Source organism: Canis lupus, chromosome 34 (assembly GCF_003254725.2).
Source record: "Canis lupus dingo isolate Sandy chromosome 34, ASM325472v2, whole genome shotgun sequence".
Lineage (NCBI taxonomy): Eukaryota > Metazoa > Chordata > Mammalia > Carnivora > Canidae > Canis > Canis lupus.
In genome coordinates this window covers 24,719,095-24,736,291 of record NC_064276.1, presented here as the reverse complement: position 1 = coordinate 24,736,291, position 17,197 = coordinate 24,719,095, and the positions used below count along the sequence as shown (strand labels likewise).

The window sequence follows — 17,197 nt, the reverse complement described above, 5'->3', positions numbered from 1 at the left end:
TGATAGAAACGTACATGAAAAATTTCAGTGTGCACAGTGCTTTTTGTCAACATTAGATCTGGGTCTCAGAACAAACTAGGAAGTTAAATGCCACTTTCCTCCTTCTACAGTTGAGGAAACCAATGGACAGAAGGGCAGAACAGTGTTTGGTCCTACCCAAAACAACTGAAAAGCAGTAAAGGCTAAATGAATATCTACTATTCTTTGACTCCTTACCTCATTCCACTTTAGTACCCTCTCAATAGAAGTAAATACCCCTTATATGTGCACAGCACTTCATGGTTTATAAATTCCTTTCATTAAAATATTTGAACTCAAACATTTATTGAGTTCACTACTTCAATTCAAATATTTATTGCCATCTACTATGTGCTTGCCATATATTATTCTCAGTGCAAGTGATACAAGGGCTCTGCTCTGTTAGTGTTGATATTATTGGTTGGAGGGAGACAACTAATGAATAAGTAAGCAAGCAAATCAATAAAATAAATTCAAATAATGATTATTACCCATCAAGAAAATTAAATAGAATAACATGATAGGCCGTGACAAACTGGTGGTAGGAATAGAGTATATAGGTGTGAAGTATTTGATAAGGTGGATTGAGAGATTTTTATTTTTGTGGGATTCTTTTTAAGCATGTCATAAGAGCTGAAACATGGATAGTAAGAAACAAGCAAGGAATGTCAAGATTATTCAGCCCTGATATAGAAGAGTTCCTGATTGATATTTGAGCAGTAGATAGAAAGTCCTTTGAACAAGAACTGAATGAGTGAGGGGAGAGATATAGATGATATTAAAGAGATAGGCAGGGGCTAGATCAAAAGGAGTCTTTTACGCTACTGTGTTAGGATTATATTCTAATTGCTATGGGATGACTTTGAAGGATTTTAAGAAATTTTATTTCTCACAGTAACCTGTGAGGTGGATGTTATCTTTGTTTTATAAATCGGCAAACTTGGAGATATTTGGAGATTTACCTAAGGATACACAGCGGATGAGCAGCAAGATTCCAGTCTTCAGCGTCCTAATCTAGATTTATTTCTCTATCTACTATAGATGGAGCTGGAAATAAACACACAAAGGAGGAAAACAGTACAGCAGTAGGTGACTATTATATGTGCGTAAGTATAATAGATGAGTTCCCTGGGGCACACCCAGAAGGTCCCTTCATTAGGGGAAGTCCTACAACTATTTGGGTCCACTGGAATGAGATTCCAAATCAGTCAGGGCCTTTAGCTTAGATTTAAGACAAATATTCTATTGAAGTTACTATTGAATATTTAGCATTGATGGATTTCTCCTGACAGATTGCTTTGGGAAAGTAATCAGGTGAACACCAAAGACTAGGGGATGAGGAAGTGTCACAATCATCAAGCCATGAACTGTGCTCCACTTAGTCTTTCCACCATAGCCTCCCACCTCACACAGATCTATGGATGGTAACCCACCGTTGTCACTAAGAAGGAAAAAGTGCCTCCAACATACTCTAAAATCTAAATTATTCATAATATAATTACAGTCAAACTTTCCCTTTTCCTCACCCTCCCTAAGGCAAATTTCATGGGACTCATTTTCCATTCATTGATTCATGGAGCATTTTACTGTGCTATATGCGCTGGGCCCTGAATGAGGTGTGGGCATGACAGTATCACATAGCCGGGGATTTTCAGGCTCTCGCAGACCAGAGGTCACAGATCTCTTAGATCTGCCACCCCGTGCCTCCTTTTGTCTCTATTGCTCCCTTTCACTTGGTTCCAACTGTACAAAAGTTTTGCAGGTGGGGCACCTGAGTGGCTCAGTCGGTTAAGGGTCTGACTCCTGATTTCAGCTCAGGTCATGGTCTCAGGGTTGTAAGAATCAAGCCCTGCATCAGGCTCTGTGTTGGATGTGGAGCCTGCTTCAGAGTCTCTCTTCCTTTGTCCATCCCCCCTTCCTCGGCCCCTGCTGGCATTTGCATGTGCACGCATTCTCTCCCACTAAAAAAAAAAAAAAAAAAAAGTGTTGCAGAAAAGCAGAATAGTATCATTTGTGTCTTTGCCTCATCCCCCTTAAGAATATTATTCATTGCCATTCAGACTTGATGATCCTCAGGGGCATCAGGAAGAGAATATAGATATGGTTCCCTAATTGTCCCTTAATTTGTGTATGTTAGAGAATGGCCTGTCCTTATTATCTTCTACTATTTTCAGCTAACTACTATCACACCTTCACTTTCAAAAATCTTTCCTCTTAAATTGTTTTCCCTCCTCTTTCTTGCCTACCCTGCTTCCCAGCACTCCCGTGGCTCTTGTCCAGATGAGGTCGAGCTCACCTTTCCGACTTAGAATTTCTCTCTTTTTTTGCAATCAATTATGATTCATTGGTCTTTTGATCACGTAGCTTTCTCTCATGAATTAGAAATCCAAAGTGCTTGATACCGCTCCAACAAAATTTATATATACTATGGGTATTTTTATTGCATTATGTGGTTTAAAAAGGGACTGGCAAGAAGCTGTAAGAATGGTTATTAAGGAATTACAGCTGAATGGGAGACACCTGTGAACAGCCAGGACCCATCATGATTGCAACCTTTTCCATACATTTGCCATTAGGTTATGCTAATACTCAGACTCAAAGACTGCTATATTTGAAAGAGCCTTAGAGATTATCTAAACGTGTCATCATTTTATGCTGAAGGAAACTGAGACATGGTGTAGAAATAACCACTAAAACTACTATAACTTTAAACTGTGGAGAAAATTAAAAAAAAAAAAAACTGTGGAGAAAATCATTCCATATATATGGAAAATTTAAAATAAGAGGTACTTATAAGAGGATTACTCTCATCTGTCTTGCCATCCTAAATCCTACTTATTCATCTTCCCCAAACCATCCTATACCCAGAGTGATAACTCTTTCTTCCTCTTGCTACGTTTGCCCCATCAATATGACAGTGGGATGCTCTCCCCAATGCACTCCACTTCAATGCTGGAAATGACACCATCCCTCAACCCCAGCCCACTTGCTGGAGCCCTGATCAGAATCTATAATCAATGTCAGGATCCTGCTTCAAAAATGTCCTATTGCTTAGAATCATAAATCAACACCCTCCTCCCTTATTTGATGAGCACAGTTTATCACCTACAGATTGGTTAACAAAGCAAGTCTACATTGTACACATATTGTCACACTCTAGAGATTATATTTAAACTCCTGGCCAGGCCATCTCCTCCCCAAGGACAGCCTTAAGGCTATGTTTATACTTCACTCAGTTCCAACTCCTTCTCCTCTCCCTTGGCCTCATAACTGAAGACCACCCAAGCTAGCAGGCAGAGGCCATATAAGTTACAGTGGTTAAGAAAATATGTGCAAGTTCTAGGTGGAGACTCGTACTTAGCCTTTGCCAAGTTTATTCTTTGTGATATTTCCCATTGTTTTCCTTCGCCCACTTCATAGCCTTCAATCAGAAGGCACCTCAGTTCCTTGTACTTTAGCATCACTGGCAGGGTGTGTTTTCTTCAAGAGAGATTGACACTGTAAGCCGTATCCTTTAGTTAGGTGGTTCACAGGCCTCAATGTGGATTAGGATCACCTGGACATCTTTCTACTGATGCACAGGCCCCATCGTGCTTCATTAAATCTAAATCTCAGGGTATGGAGTCAGGTACTAGCATCGCTTAAAACCTCTTGAGGAGATTCAGAATTTCAGCCAACGCTAAGAAACACTGTCTGGTTACAAGCTGTTTGGGGTTTGAAGCACTGTGAATATTGAGTGAGTAACATTTCTTTGGGCAGGATCTTCTGGAACCCCCAAAACTATACTACACAAACCAGTACTACATACTGGTATATTCTAAATGAATTTTGCTGAAGGACTATGAGATTTAACATGAAAGGCTTCCAATTTCTTCTTTAGGAGTTTCTGAAAGAAGAATTAAATTCACAGTTGATTTTTAAGAGGGAGCTTAAAGTATTCCACCGGTTGGCCCCAGCCAAAGGCAAGGAAGAATTGGCAGGTGTTTGGAACAAACAGAACCAGCAAAAGAAATCTCAAAGGAGGGGCCAGGCATCACCTCCAAGAGAATTGGTTCATGAATCCTATTTGGTTCAAAGGCATAAGGCAAGAACTAAGAGGAGTTTAGCCTATGGGAAGAGGTTGGGTATAAGATAGACATTTGGGAATATGGGGTAAAATCAGTTCACTCAAAGACTCTCTGAGGATGACAGGGGATGATGGGAGTTGGGGTTCAGGAGCAAGGTGACAGTGGAGGTGCACAGTGACTGGTCTGGGTAGAAGATAGACCTTCATTTCAGGCCCCAGTGCTTTGGAGGGAGTGGGGGGAAAAAAAAAACAAATTCCCGAGAGATTAGAATAGAAGGAGGCAGAGACATTTTTCAGCAGTGGGGAGATTTCAGCTTTGGAGAACTACTGAACTTAACATGCTGAGACTAATGCCAACTCCACCAATCCACAAGGGAAGGTTATTAGCACACTGATCTGCGACCCCTAGTTAGCTCCAGGAGAGGAGTGAGAATAGCCAGCAGAGAATCTGAGGTTCATTATCCAGAGCTGAGACATTGTTGAGCGGAGGCAGAGCATAACTTCAAAGATACCAGTGGCCAAGGACCATGTCGAGCTTGCCACAGTGGGCCAGATGGGAACGACAGCCTTTTTATTTGGATATTATGTGAGGAGCTGACAATGAAGGCTAGAAAACTTGAGGGCACATGGGGAAATAGATATTTAAAATGCTTTGGTATCATGAATGAATGAAAAACATTTTAGTGTTTAGATGGAATAACCAGAAAGTCTCTGTGACAGAGTGAATTAGTTCCCTGTCACTGGAGATGTTTGTCTTCAATCTGAATGTGTAACTACATGCTCTCCTTTCAAGATACCATTCAGCAACTGCAGGATATCCTACCACCAAACAAGGTTGAGCACTAAGAACGAAGGAAAAGAAAGAATTGGGAGATGAACAGAAGAAAATCCCAGGATGACAGTTGTGTAGCAGGCCTAGTGCACCAGTAGTCCATGCTGAGGAAGGATGAAGAGCTCAGAAAGGTGGTCTACAGGAAAAAAAGAAGTGGGGTAAAGGGCTCAGTAGAATGCAATACCCTCAGATTGGGTGTCAATGTTTGCAAAGTTTTTTTGATGTATGGAGTCAAAATTTAAGTAGTCATAATGGTCATTTTTTAACCATAATCTATGATAGAACTACATTACAAAGATGGGGTTGAGAGGAGGTAGAGGGTGTATAAGGACACTAAACTCATCTAAAATAACAGAAACTCAGGAGTTATCGTTTAAGACGGAGAAATTAAATACACAATATCAGCATATTTACAAAAATAAAGGTCACTACCAGAAAAAAAAAAAAACACTAAAAAGAATAAAATTGTTCCTTTTGGGAGCATGCAGCTGTGGGGTAGAGGACAGCTATTCTTTATCAAGACTATGTCAGTATTATTTCATTTTTGTTTTAACTGGATGCATGGATTTCTTTGGTTAAAAACAAAACTTAATAATAGTAATTTAAAGATACAAGAAACAGAAGAAATGAGTCTTGCAGAGGAAATTCTGACAGACAGCTACATCAAATGAATTTGTCCCCAAATGCCCATGCTTCTAGGTCCTCTCTCCTTTTTCTTAAGCATGTGAGCTAGAGAGGTTGAGGGGGAGAGGAGGTAACACAAATTGTGTGGGGGAGCACAGAAATCAGGAGTAGGACATAATCTCGCTCTAGTTCACCTCAGTGCTCATGCTGAAGTCCAAGTCTGGCTGCCCAGGGAGTGTGGAAGGCCGACCCGACCCTAACACCCTGCGTGTGGCTGGGAAGAGTTACAAAGAAATGCCCCATGGGTGTTCGGGGCATTTGGCCATAGACCAGCTCTAGCATCATGAGGTTGATTTTAATGGCCTATTGATAATGTAAGAGAGCAGCCTTTGTTCTCAAAGTGGTGCCTTTGTGGATTTAGTATCTCTCTCTGCTTCCACAGAGACTTGAATCCGATAACCTTAGCCGCATAGAGGCCAGTGGTCACCCCATGGCAATTATTAGGGACTTAAGTACTTGGGCTTTGGATCAGACATGCCTACATTCAAGTCCTGGCTCCATCACTAACTAGCTGTGTGGTCTTTGGCATTTTGCCTAATCTCTAGTTTCCTCAACCATCAAATGATGATGGCAACCATATCTATCTCACTGAGATTTGGGGGGAGAAAAAATAAGATAATTCATGTCAAGTGCTCAGTGCAGTGCTTCATAAATCTTAGCAATAAGTACTAGCTTTCCTGTGATTCCAATCCCTTGTTCTTCTGTTGCCTGTCCAGTTAAATGCCCTGACCAGGCAGGGCACTCTTCCAGCCTCCTAGAATGGTACAGAGCACACTGCCTCTATTCAGTACATGCTAATTATGTGATGACCAGCAAGATGATGTGGCCAATAGTCTCTTCTCTGGCACTGAGGCACTCTCATGGAAAAATCTACCTCCCTCTGCATAAATGTGGTGCTGAGCAACATAGCATTCCCAGAAACCATCCTGACCCCTGACACTTGCATGGGAAACAGAAATGCTGGTTTCTCTGCATTTGTTAATCATGAAAATACTCTGGCTTGACGAGGCTGAAATGCATGCCACATGAGAAAGAGAAACCTGTGTTGTCTTTGGGAGTGCCAACGATGTTATGCCCCATGTTCTGCACAAAAGGAAAGAGAACAAAAAAAGAGGAACCAGCTGCCTTCTGAGTTGCAGAATACCTGAAACATCCGCCAAGGAAAGGGAAAGGAAATCTCTATATTATAGTCATGCAGTGCACAACCTCACCTTTCCAGAACGTCACAAATACATATACTAACTCCGCATGCATACCTCTCAGTCAAAAAGACAGTGATTAGCCTTGAAATCCTGGAGATCCTGACTTTTCCTCTGTTTCTGTAATTCCTCCTCATTGCTCCCACCCAGGTTCTTCAAGCTTCCCCTTGATCACTATAGGTTTTCCCCAACTGTTCTGAGCATCTGTGGACATGCCTTTCTGGACATGCCTTTCTGGAATAGCAGCCTTCTTAGTCACAGTGGGGCAAGTTGTCCCATTTCTCCCTCTCCTCCCTACTCAGGCAGCCATCTTTGGAGCAGGAGTGTCACCAAAGTTCCTCCCACCTACCAGCCCCTCTCAGAAGCATACCTTATGTCCTTTTTTTTTCCTAGTCTCCCACAGCCTCGGAACATTCCAGCAGCAGATTTTTTTGTATGTGTAAGACATTACTCTTTGAGAGATTTTATATCATCTTATCCCTTTTGTAAATTAAGTGTCTGCTGCTGGATATCTACAAGTTCTCCAGCTTTCTGGTGTCACTCTTTCTTTTTATATTAAACTAGAAATGCCCCAAACCCCATTCCATTAACTCTGAAAGCCCAGGACATCACACCAATATCCTTCTTGTCAGAAGGGGTTTATGCTTCTCTCAGTATTCTTGGGAGGCTTTCTCTTCTTTGTGTCTTTGGATTTCTTCTGCTGAATTCTTGATTCTTAATCTCATGTCACTCCTGCAAATGCTGTCCCCTTTTTATACCACTTTGTCCCATGAAAGCAACACCTTTCTTCCTTCATCCTCTAAAATCATCACGGATTCTATGTGTACATCAAATTCTACCAAAAGTTGGAAGCAACCTAAGATCTTTATGACAAACACTTAGGAAAGGCTTGGCTGTACTAAAATTATTTTTACTCTTTTATTGGGACCCTTTCTAGGCAAGATATTCTAAAATGGCAGTTTGTGGCCCAAATACAGTCCATGGACATATTTTGTTTGGATAGCACAGAAATAACATTAAGTTTTAATTAGTTTCCAACATTTTAAAAGGAGGAGCTTTTTCAGATTTTTGCCTTTCCTTGGAAGACTGGGAGATGAGAGGGTACTGGAGCCCCCACCTCAGCATGATGATAACTGGCTGGAGCTGAGTGCCAGGCCCAGGACTTGCCCCCAGCAGAACCATCACCCCTAATCTATCATCTTACCTAGCTCTGTACCAGCATGGGCCCTGGTGGGGAACAGTTTCTAAATTTCTCTTTCCACTTTCCTTCTCTCTTTTTCCAAGGTCCAATTTTTTTTTTTCCTCTGGCAAACAACTCTAGCATTCTTGTCTTCGGTCTTGCAGAGCATTTAATTCTCTTTGAGGCCACCCTGATCACCTAAACTGGCACCAGTCACCCCATCCTTTCACAACCAAAAAGGCCTAGTGAGATCTTCAAGATGTTTTCCTCAATACAATTTATCCACCTTGATATAAATTGTGTCATTCCTGTACAGGGCAGAAGTATCTGTGGTCATTTGGTTTAGAAATTCCTCCTAAATCATATGGCTAATTAGTGGCAAAGCCAAGGCTCAAATTCAGTCCTCCTGATTCCCAGCCCAATACCCCCTTATGTACCCATTAATGAACCTTGATGCAGTCCATAACCTGGGAGAGCTTTATTTTGGGAGGCAGATTTAGAGAGGAGTAGAGAAGGAAGCATCTCTGCCAGCTGGTGATCATGGACATTTATCAGCCTGTGAATCTTCTCCTTTCAGTAAGGAAGTAGGCAGGCTGCCACTCTTCCTTTTTACACAGTTTTGGCTTTCTCTGGTACTTTTTAAATCAGAACATTCAGGCTGCCAAAGAACCCTGGAGACCACCTAGCCCAACAGTCCAATTTTATAAATGAGGAAATTGAGGTCACTTGCCCTTTTGAGCTTAAAATGTCCTTTTTAAGCAGAGCATGCTCATTTTACCTGTACACAAATTGCTGGACAAGGTACAGTGAGTATTTTGTCATAAATCTTTAAGTAGAGAATTTCCAAGATGGATTTGAATAATGATAGAAAATACAGCAAAACAGCTTAGGTGACAATAACAATAAGGTACACTAGAAACAATTTTATTGTTTAGTGAACTGTGGAGAAAGCACTTTTGCATCTCTTAAAAGTGCTGTCAGGCATTAACTTATTAATCCTCAAAGTAGCACAAAAATCTTATTCAGAAACACCTACTTTCCTAAAGCCACTGAATGCCAAGAAAAAGAAATAGTATCACTGTGAATATCTAGATTTGAAAAATAGCTAAAGAGGTTTGCAAAAGACATCATAGGTGGGGTTTAACCCATATGGTGTTAGAACAAATGAGTGAAGCAGAGAAAGACATTAAGGATCTAGTCTCAGCCCACACTCACCATGAGGGGAAGTCATTCTGGGCCCAGAACTCCTGAGGATACCAGAGCAGAGCTTCTCACATTAGCTGTGATGGAGGACAGTTGTCAAGCACCTCCAAATAAGGTTTTCAGATTTAGCAAATAAAAATACAGGACACCTGGGTCATCTGGGTGGCTTAGTCAATTAAGCATTGGACTCTTGATTTTGACTCAGGTCATGATCTCAGGGTCATGAGAGGGAGCCCCACACCAGCTCCACACTGAGCATGGAGTACACTTGAGATTCTCTCTCTCTGCCCCTCTCCCTGCTCATGCTCTCTCACTCTCAAATAAATAAGTCTTTAAACACAAGACACTCAATTAAACTTGCACTTTAGATACAGAAACCTGAGACAATTTTTAGTAGAAATATGTCTCTAAAGATTCTTGGGACATAGTTCTGTTAAAATACTATTCATTATAATCTGCAATGCAAATTTAACTGGGCATCCTGAATTTTATGTGATAACCCCATTTCCGCCTCTAGTCCATCATGGAACAATACCCAAAGAAATGAAATGACTATACATGGACAGAAATAGCTTGCACCTGTGTGACTCTCCACTGAGTAGAACAACTGATCTATTTCCTCTTTATTGAGATGCATCCACTGGTCATATGCTTAGGTGTCAGAGCAAAGTCAAATTGCTATAAACATGTCTAAGCATTTACTCTCAATTTCTATACTTATATACCCTGGACCAAGAACAAATACTTTGCCTACTGTCATTTGTGGAGCAAAGTGGAAGATTCACCTGTTTCCAGCTCTACCTCTTCCCAGGTGAACAAATCCACTTAGGCATGAGTATTTCACAGTCTCTGATGATCTATAAAATGACAATTACTGTAATTGTGCCTAATGTTGGCTTTGTGCCTCATACAGACTCAAGTACCCTATGTACTTGAGATAATAGCAATGGAAAAATGCTTCCACATCTAACAAAAAACACCAAAGAGAAAGAGATGAAAATCTAAATATTTGATTATATTAAGAAACATCAAAGTTGTAATTTCAAGAGGATTCAGAACTTGTTAGACTCTCTTATACCTATTATGTTGTTTAGAAATGCTTTCACAAAAAAAAAAAAAAATGCTTTCACATTGAAGGCTACATGAAGGTAGGGCCTGGATGAGTACCTTAAATCTTTGAGAGAGTAGTGATTATAAAGATATTAAACTAGCCCTGATTATACTTTTTTTGTTTGTTTACTGTATGTGATTGCTGTAAGATTCAAAAAAATTATGTGAAATGCTAAATGACTCATCAGTGTCTATTTTCTGTAAGAAAATGTTAGTGTACTTAAAATTTGTCTTTTAAAGGAAAAGGTAAAGGTCAATTTTTGCCATTTGACCTGGCAAATTTTGTATGTGTATATATGTGTACATATAAACATATACATACACATATTAAATTTCCAGAGCTGGAGAGACTGTGGACACATGTACACTTACACAACTTTCTTAATCCTAGATCTCACTTCCACTGCCCTTCTGTCTGCCAATCAAAATCTGTTCCCTGGAAAGGAACTATTAATTTTTTTTTTTTGGTTCAGGTGTCCAGATTTTAATAGGTGAATTGGTGGGAATATTTGATTATTTGTCCTAGAGGTGGGGCAACAAAGAATGATCTTATTGTGTTGTCTAAAGATGGATAACGTAACAGAGAAATAAAAATTGTAACAGGGGGAACAGAGTAAGTCCAACAAGGCAAAGGCTTAATGGAAGTAGCAAAGTCAACTAACTCTCAGAAGAAACAGCGTGAAAAACAGGTTAGTTCAAGAAGTTCAGGACTTGTGGAAGATTCTGTCTGAGAGAGAGCCTCTGTCCTGTGGCTACATGCACAGAATGGGAAGGCTGGCACAACAGCATCAGGAAACATATTCTGCTGGATAGTAGGTATGAATGATTGAGACTATATTGAGATAACTTCTTGAAATGAATCAAGGTACTTTTTCTTTTGCATTTCCTCATACAAAACCTTCCCTTTATTCATCAGAGACATCCATTACTTTGGGGGAAGATTGATATAATTTTAATAGAAATACAAAGAGAGTTGGTGCTCAGATTTTGAGTTCCAAGACAGATTCTTGATGCCTACTTCACAGGTAATAATTATGAAAGCCAAAGCTGGATGCTTTCTATTTTAAAGGGAAAGAGAAATTTTTGTAAATCAAAAGGCAAAGCCCTAATGGAACTGAGCACAAAATATATCCACCAACAAAAGACTGGAAAAAGAATAGAGGTGGCATCAGTTTCCTATCACAAGAAGGACTGGGTTATTGAGGCTCTCTCTCCTGCTAAAAGCATATAAAAATATTATATATATATATTTTTTTAAATTTAATATCTAGCTGATCCTGATAAAAAGAAAGTGCACTTTTCAACATTCAGAAACCAAGATGGAATTTAAAATAAGACAGGTATCAAAAGCAAAATGTACCAGACAATTAAAAAGAGAATTTTATTCAGGCTATTGTGATAGAGATAAGGTTCGTTAATGAGAAACATCTCAAAAAAAAAAAAAAAAAAAAAGGAAAGACATCTAAAGATTTATCAAGACACATAAACAAAGACTTATTCCTAAACCTTATGGGGATCATGGGAAGGGTGGAGTCTGCTCTAATCTGAATCATTGAGGAAAGGTGGAGGTGGGTTTTATCTTGAAATGTGCCAGGACCTGCTACTAGTCTTTTGTAGCTGGCTGGTTAGAGTTAACCTTTCTTTCAGAACATAAAAGAGTTGGGAAGGTTTCTTAACTGTAATTATTTTCTGGCAGCGCAGGGCTAAGATAAAGTTCAACCTTGTCGGCACTCCCTTTCCAAACAACTCACAGGCAATCAGAAACCTTCTGATTGCGTGAAGTAGGGTCTAACAAATAGTCTCTGGTTGTTGGCATTTTTCCTGCAAATCAATTGAAAAGCTGTTTAGAGGTGATGGCAAAGGTCAGTTGTTTTAGAGTCCTGCTGATCAGGCATCTTAAAAGGGGGATGTGCAAAATGGAAAGGGGAAATATTATCATAAAGGGTTGTTTCAAAGTGAAAGCTAGGAGTTCAACCCTGAGGGTCACTGGTACAGTGGATTCCAAGAAGTCAGTGAAGAAAAATCTTTCAGTTATGCAACACCACTCACTGAGTTTCTTAACTCTCTCCAGCTACGAGATCCATGCACTCAGTGACCACGTCCACTTTAGTTCCTAAATAACTGGTAATATCTGATTAAAGGAGCATGATTCTCAGCTATTTCATGCAAGGCCTTGGTGGCAAAACCACTATTTCCAATGCTTGCCACCAAGGAAAGCAGATTTCTGTGGAACTTATGCAAATAACTATATTGGCCATGAAAAAGTATCCTGGATAAGAGTCTCCAAATTGTGGAGCTATCAATCAGGGAGGAAAAGATGACATTTATAAATATTTCATCACTTTACAAAAGCATAATCTACTGAATTGTCATAAATTATAGATAGCTTAAGAGAAAAGATCAAAAGGACTTCTAATATATCCAGAAAATAAAACATTAACACATGAATAATATTCCAAACAATACCCATAGTCATCCTTCATCATGTCATTGACATAAATTAGTTCCTTGTTCTGCTTGATCTTGTGTTAGCATTCTCATGAATCCACTTGCTTCTTGACTGAATTTCTAGAAATCTCGACTCAATCCACTGGTAGGGTTCCAAAGTTGTTTAAATGAGACGATACCATAAGAAGCCTGGACTTAGAAGTATCTGGCACAGTCTTTGTCCACAGAGCTCTGACAAAGTCCATTTTTGCTGAAGACAAAGCCCCCTAGCCTGTAGCTGATTGCAAGTGCTTTCAGGGAAGCATCAGAATAGAACAAAAAACTGTCTGCAGATGACAAAAGATGTAAAATAGTTTTGTTTATTACTGATAATTTTCAAAAGTGGAAGATCTGATGAGTATTCATTTCATGAATAATGCATCTGGCCAGGAAAATTGGTTGTTTCTATAGCATGCAAAATAAGACAACAAAATTTTTAAAATTGGACAAAATATCTCTACACATAATGATTAACCTTATTTCTACAGAGGAGTGAATATTGCATCTAATTCATTAAAATGGATAAATATAATCTTTTACAGCAAAAAACAGGTTCAGATGTAACATAGAATAATTCTGAGAAATAATATACAATAAATATACCAAGTGGACATACCAAAACTGTAATTAGAATATACCAAGAATTTCAAGTAAAGAAATTCTATAAGTCTGGAGTGATTCTAAGTATCCATGAAGTTCATGAGGTAAGTTCATGAACTCCTACTGAAAACCACTAGCCTGGAAGATACTAGATTAAAATTAATGAAGTAAAATTGATACCAAGTTAACATCTTTAAAAATAACTAAAATGATAACTCAATACATTGTTGTTTGTTGACTGAGAAAGCAACACTACAGGTCTGAAAGGAAACATATCATGGACAGTGAGGGCAAATCTCTAGGAAATTTTCATGCAGCATACAATTTCTGAAATATTCTTCTTAACAACATTTTTTTCCATACAAACTTAACCTAAGGAGGGCTAAATATCTCTCCTGATTTGACAATGTTTCTCATGCAACTTATCAATAGTAACATATCAAATAAGCCTAATTATTTCTAGCACCACTCTTTTTATAAGATGGAAGAAAAAAGTCCTTTGTGATTTTCCAAGGACCTTCTGGGAACTATCAAAGACAGTTTTAGGCCCAAAAGATATTAGATAGAATTGAATTTTGGAAAAGCAAAATATCAAGATTGTCAGCATATTTGAACTTGATGAAGATAGGATCATGGGTCTTACCACGATAAAATTTTAAAGTTAAAAAAAAAAAAAAAGAACCATGCATGATTGAGAAACAATACTTAGCTACCTATTGAACTAAGTGACAATAAAATATTGCAAAAGTAAACCCAAGAGATAATGTGATTGTAAAGACTTTTAGCTTTTTCACATGTGGGAAATTTTTGCTTTCTTAAATAATCAAGAACAAAGTCAATACAGACCATAGATGTGATTCTAGTCAAACAAAGAATCTTCACTATCTAGGCAGATTTTACAGAAAATAAGAAAATAATGATTTACAACCTCTCAGTAAGAGTAGATCAAAACTCCGGGAAAAAGATCACTCCAAGAGAGAGAAAACCAAACTCTAGTAATGCATCAATATAATATTTGCTATTATAGCTTTTTGGAAAAAATTACAAATAAACTCATCAAACTTTAGCTTTGGCTATGGCAAAGTTCTCTTTCTATGAAAGTTCTACTGATTTCTATATCCACACACATCCCTTACAGAACAACTTCTCAGGATGGCAAAAACGAACACTTTCATTAATAGACTCAAGTATATATGGCCTCTCTGCATCATATAAAACAAGAAACAGAGAGTATAAGCTTAAAATTATGCTTAAGGATTAATATATATATAAGTATTCCATCTTATTTAGAAATAAGAAATATATCTATATAGATATAGAAATTCTATATCTAATGAATATCTATAGATTAATTCAATTTCATTTCAGTTCAAGATTTTAAATTATCTAAATATTTTGGAACTTATCTTCAAGCTACATGCTACAAATTCATAATTACTACTGAAATAAAATTTGTTAGAATAATGCTTCTATTTGGTTAAACACAAATATACATTTTACATAATCTTAAGCACTAAGTAAAAGTTATGTTATCTTATTTGACCAGTAAACTTCTGTAAGTTTAGGAAAAATATAACCAATATATACAGTAAGACTAGTATTTGACTTCTCAATAGAAATAATGGAAGCCAGAAAGATATGGAACTTTGTGGACACCAGACAGACTCTGCCTTAATCAAGTGATCCAGGCTAACATCACCAATAGTGGGTCTTGATATATTGTACTCCAGTATTATGATGTGAGGAGAGGCACTTCACCTCTGTGGTATCCTTCCTAAAAACTCGTAACACCAGCCAGTAATCATGAGAAAAATATTTTTTTTAAATTTAAGGAGTATTTTACTAAATATCTATCCAGTACTCTTCAAAACTGCCAAGGTCATGATAACAAGGATAGACTGAGAAAACATCACAGATCAGGAGACTAAGGAAATAGGATCAAATGCAATGTCATCTCCTAGATCAAATCCTAGAACAGATTTTACAGTAGTGAAAAAACATGAAATCCAAATGAAGTCTGGAGTTTTGTTTGGACTTTGCTTTTTTTTTTTTTTTTAAAGATTTTATTTCTTTATTCATGAGAGACACAGAGAGAGAGAGAGAGAGAGAGAGACAGAAAAAGAGAGAGAGAGAGAGAGGCAGAGACACAGGCAGAAAGAAGCAGGCTTCCTACAAGGAGCCTGATGTGGGACTCAATCCTGGATCCTGGGATCACGCCCTGAGCCAAAGGCAGATGCTTAACCACTGAGCCACCCAGGAATCCTTGGAGTTTTTTCATAGTAATACACGAACATTAATTTCTCAGTTTTGAAAATTGTGCTTTTTTAATATTGGGAGAAGGGAAAAAAATATTGGGGGAAGGGGAGAATGAGTAATAGGCATATAGGAACTCTATTCAATCTTTGAAACTTTTCTATAAATCTAAGAGTTTCCACAATAAAAAGAAAAACAATGGAATACCACTACATACAAATGCTAATGACTGAAACTAAAAAGACTAACACTCCCAAGTATCGATGAGGATGAGGAGCAATAGAAGTCCTCAAATATTGTTAGTTTAAATTAGTACAACTACTTTAGAAAACCATTTGGCAATATTCTTTAAAGTTGATAATAAGTATTAAGTTGAAAGTACGCATACCATTTGACCCAGAAATTCTACCCCTGGGTTTATATTCAACAGAAAGTATGAATTTTCCTCAAAAAACATGTATAATAATGTTCGTGGCAATTTTAAAAGAAAAAACCCTTTAAAAATGTTTTTATTTTTTATTTGTGAAAATAATTTTTTGGTTGTTTTCTTCAGCTTTATTGAGGTATAACTGACAAATGGGAATTGGATATATTTAAAGTACGCAACTTGATACTTTGATATATGTACACATTGTGAAATGATCACCATGATCAAGCTAATTAACATATCCATCAACTAACATGACTATTTGTTTTCTCTTCAGATCATATCAATACTTCACTTTTCCTTTTGTAATATTATATCCATTGAACAACAACTCCCTATATCCCCCTCCTCCCATCCCCTGGAGGCCACCATTCTATTGTTTATCTCTATAACTTTGAATATTTTGGATGCCTTATAGATGAGGAACCATACAGTATTTGTTCTTCTATGACTGACTGACGTATTTCACTGTCTTCTACTTTGTTACCATAGCAGCTTTATTCATAATAGTTGGAAACAAAGCAAAGGTCCATCTACAATAGTGTGACTAAATACCCTGTGTTAAATTATTTCATGGAATATTATACCCAATGAAAATAAATGAACTACAGCTCTATGCAGCAAGAACATAATAACTCTCCCATTGACTTCTGAGTCAGAGAAGTCAGGTACAAATAAATACATACTACATAATTCTGTGTATAGATAGTTAAAACAAGATTAGTCTAGTCTATAGAACTAAAGCATAAATAATATCTCTAAGGGTTCTGTGAACTTGGGCAGGGAAGTGGTATGATGCAGAAACCAAACTGGGTTAAATTTATAGAATTCTTGATTATTCCTCTTTCTCTTCTATGCCAATGAGTCATTGCTTCTTTCTCAAATGAAAGCAGAATTCTTTGCCTCAATCATAGGCATACTTTAAGATGAAAATAAAATTAGCAAATAAGATTATGGAAGAAGTAACTAGTTTTGGGGAAAGTCAGGTTTCAATCATCCAGGATTTACCCTTGGATTCAGAGGTTAAAACTTCTTCATACAAGTCTACTCTACTCACTCATCAGGAAAAATAAAAGATAATTGGATTCAAGGAAAACATTGTGGGTATTCTGTTGTAGTTCTCTAATAGCTGATTATT

The 17,197-nt window shown here is 37.9% G+C and overlaps 1 long non-coding RNA gene across 1 annotated transcript in view; it reads left to right on the top strand.

Moving 5' to 3' along the window:
• Nucleotides 1-1,057: 1,057 nt before the first annotated feature.
• LOC118353297 (uncharacterized) overlaps nt 1,058-17,197 on the top strand; it is a 29,402-nt gene continuing 13,262 nt past the window's right edge. Inside the window, exon 1 of the long non-coding RNA XR_004812013.1 lies at nt 1,058-1,124. This is a non-coding gene — a long non-coding RNA (uncharacterized LOC118353297). The remainder of the gene's footprint in view (nt 1,125-17,197) is intronic.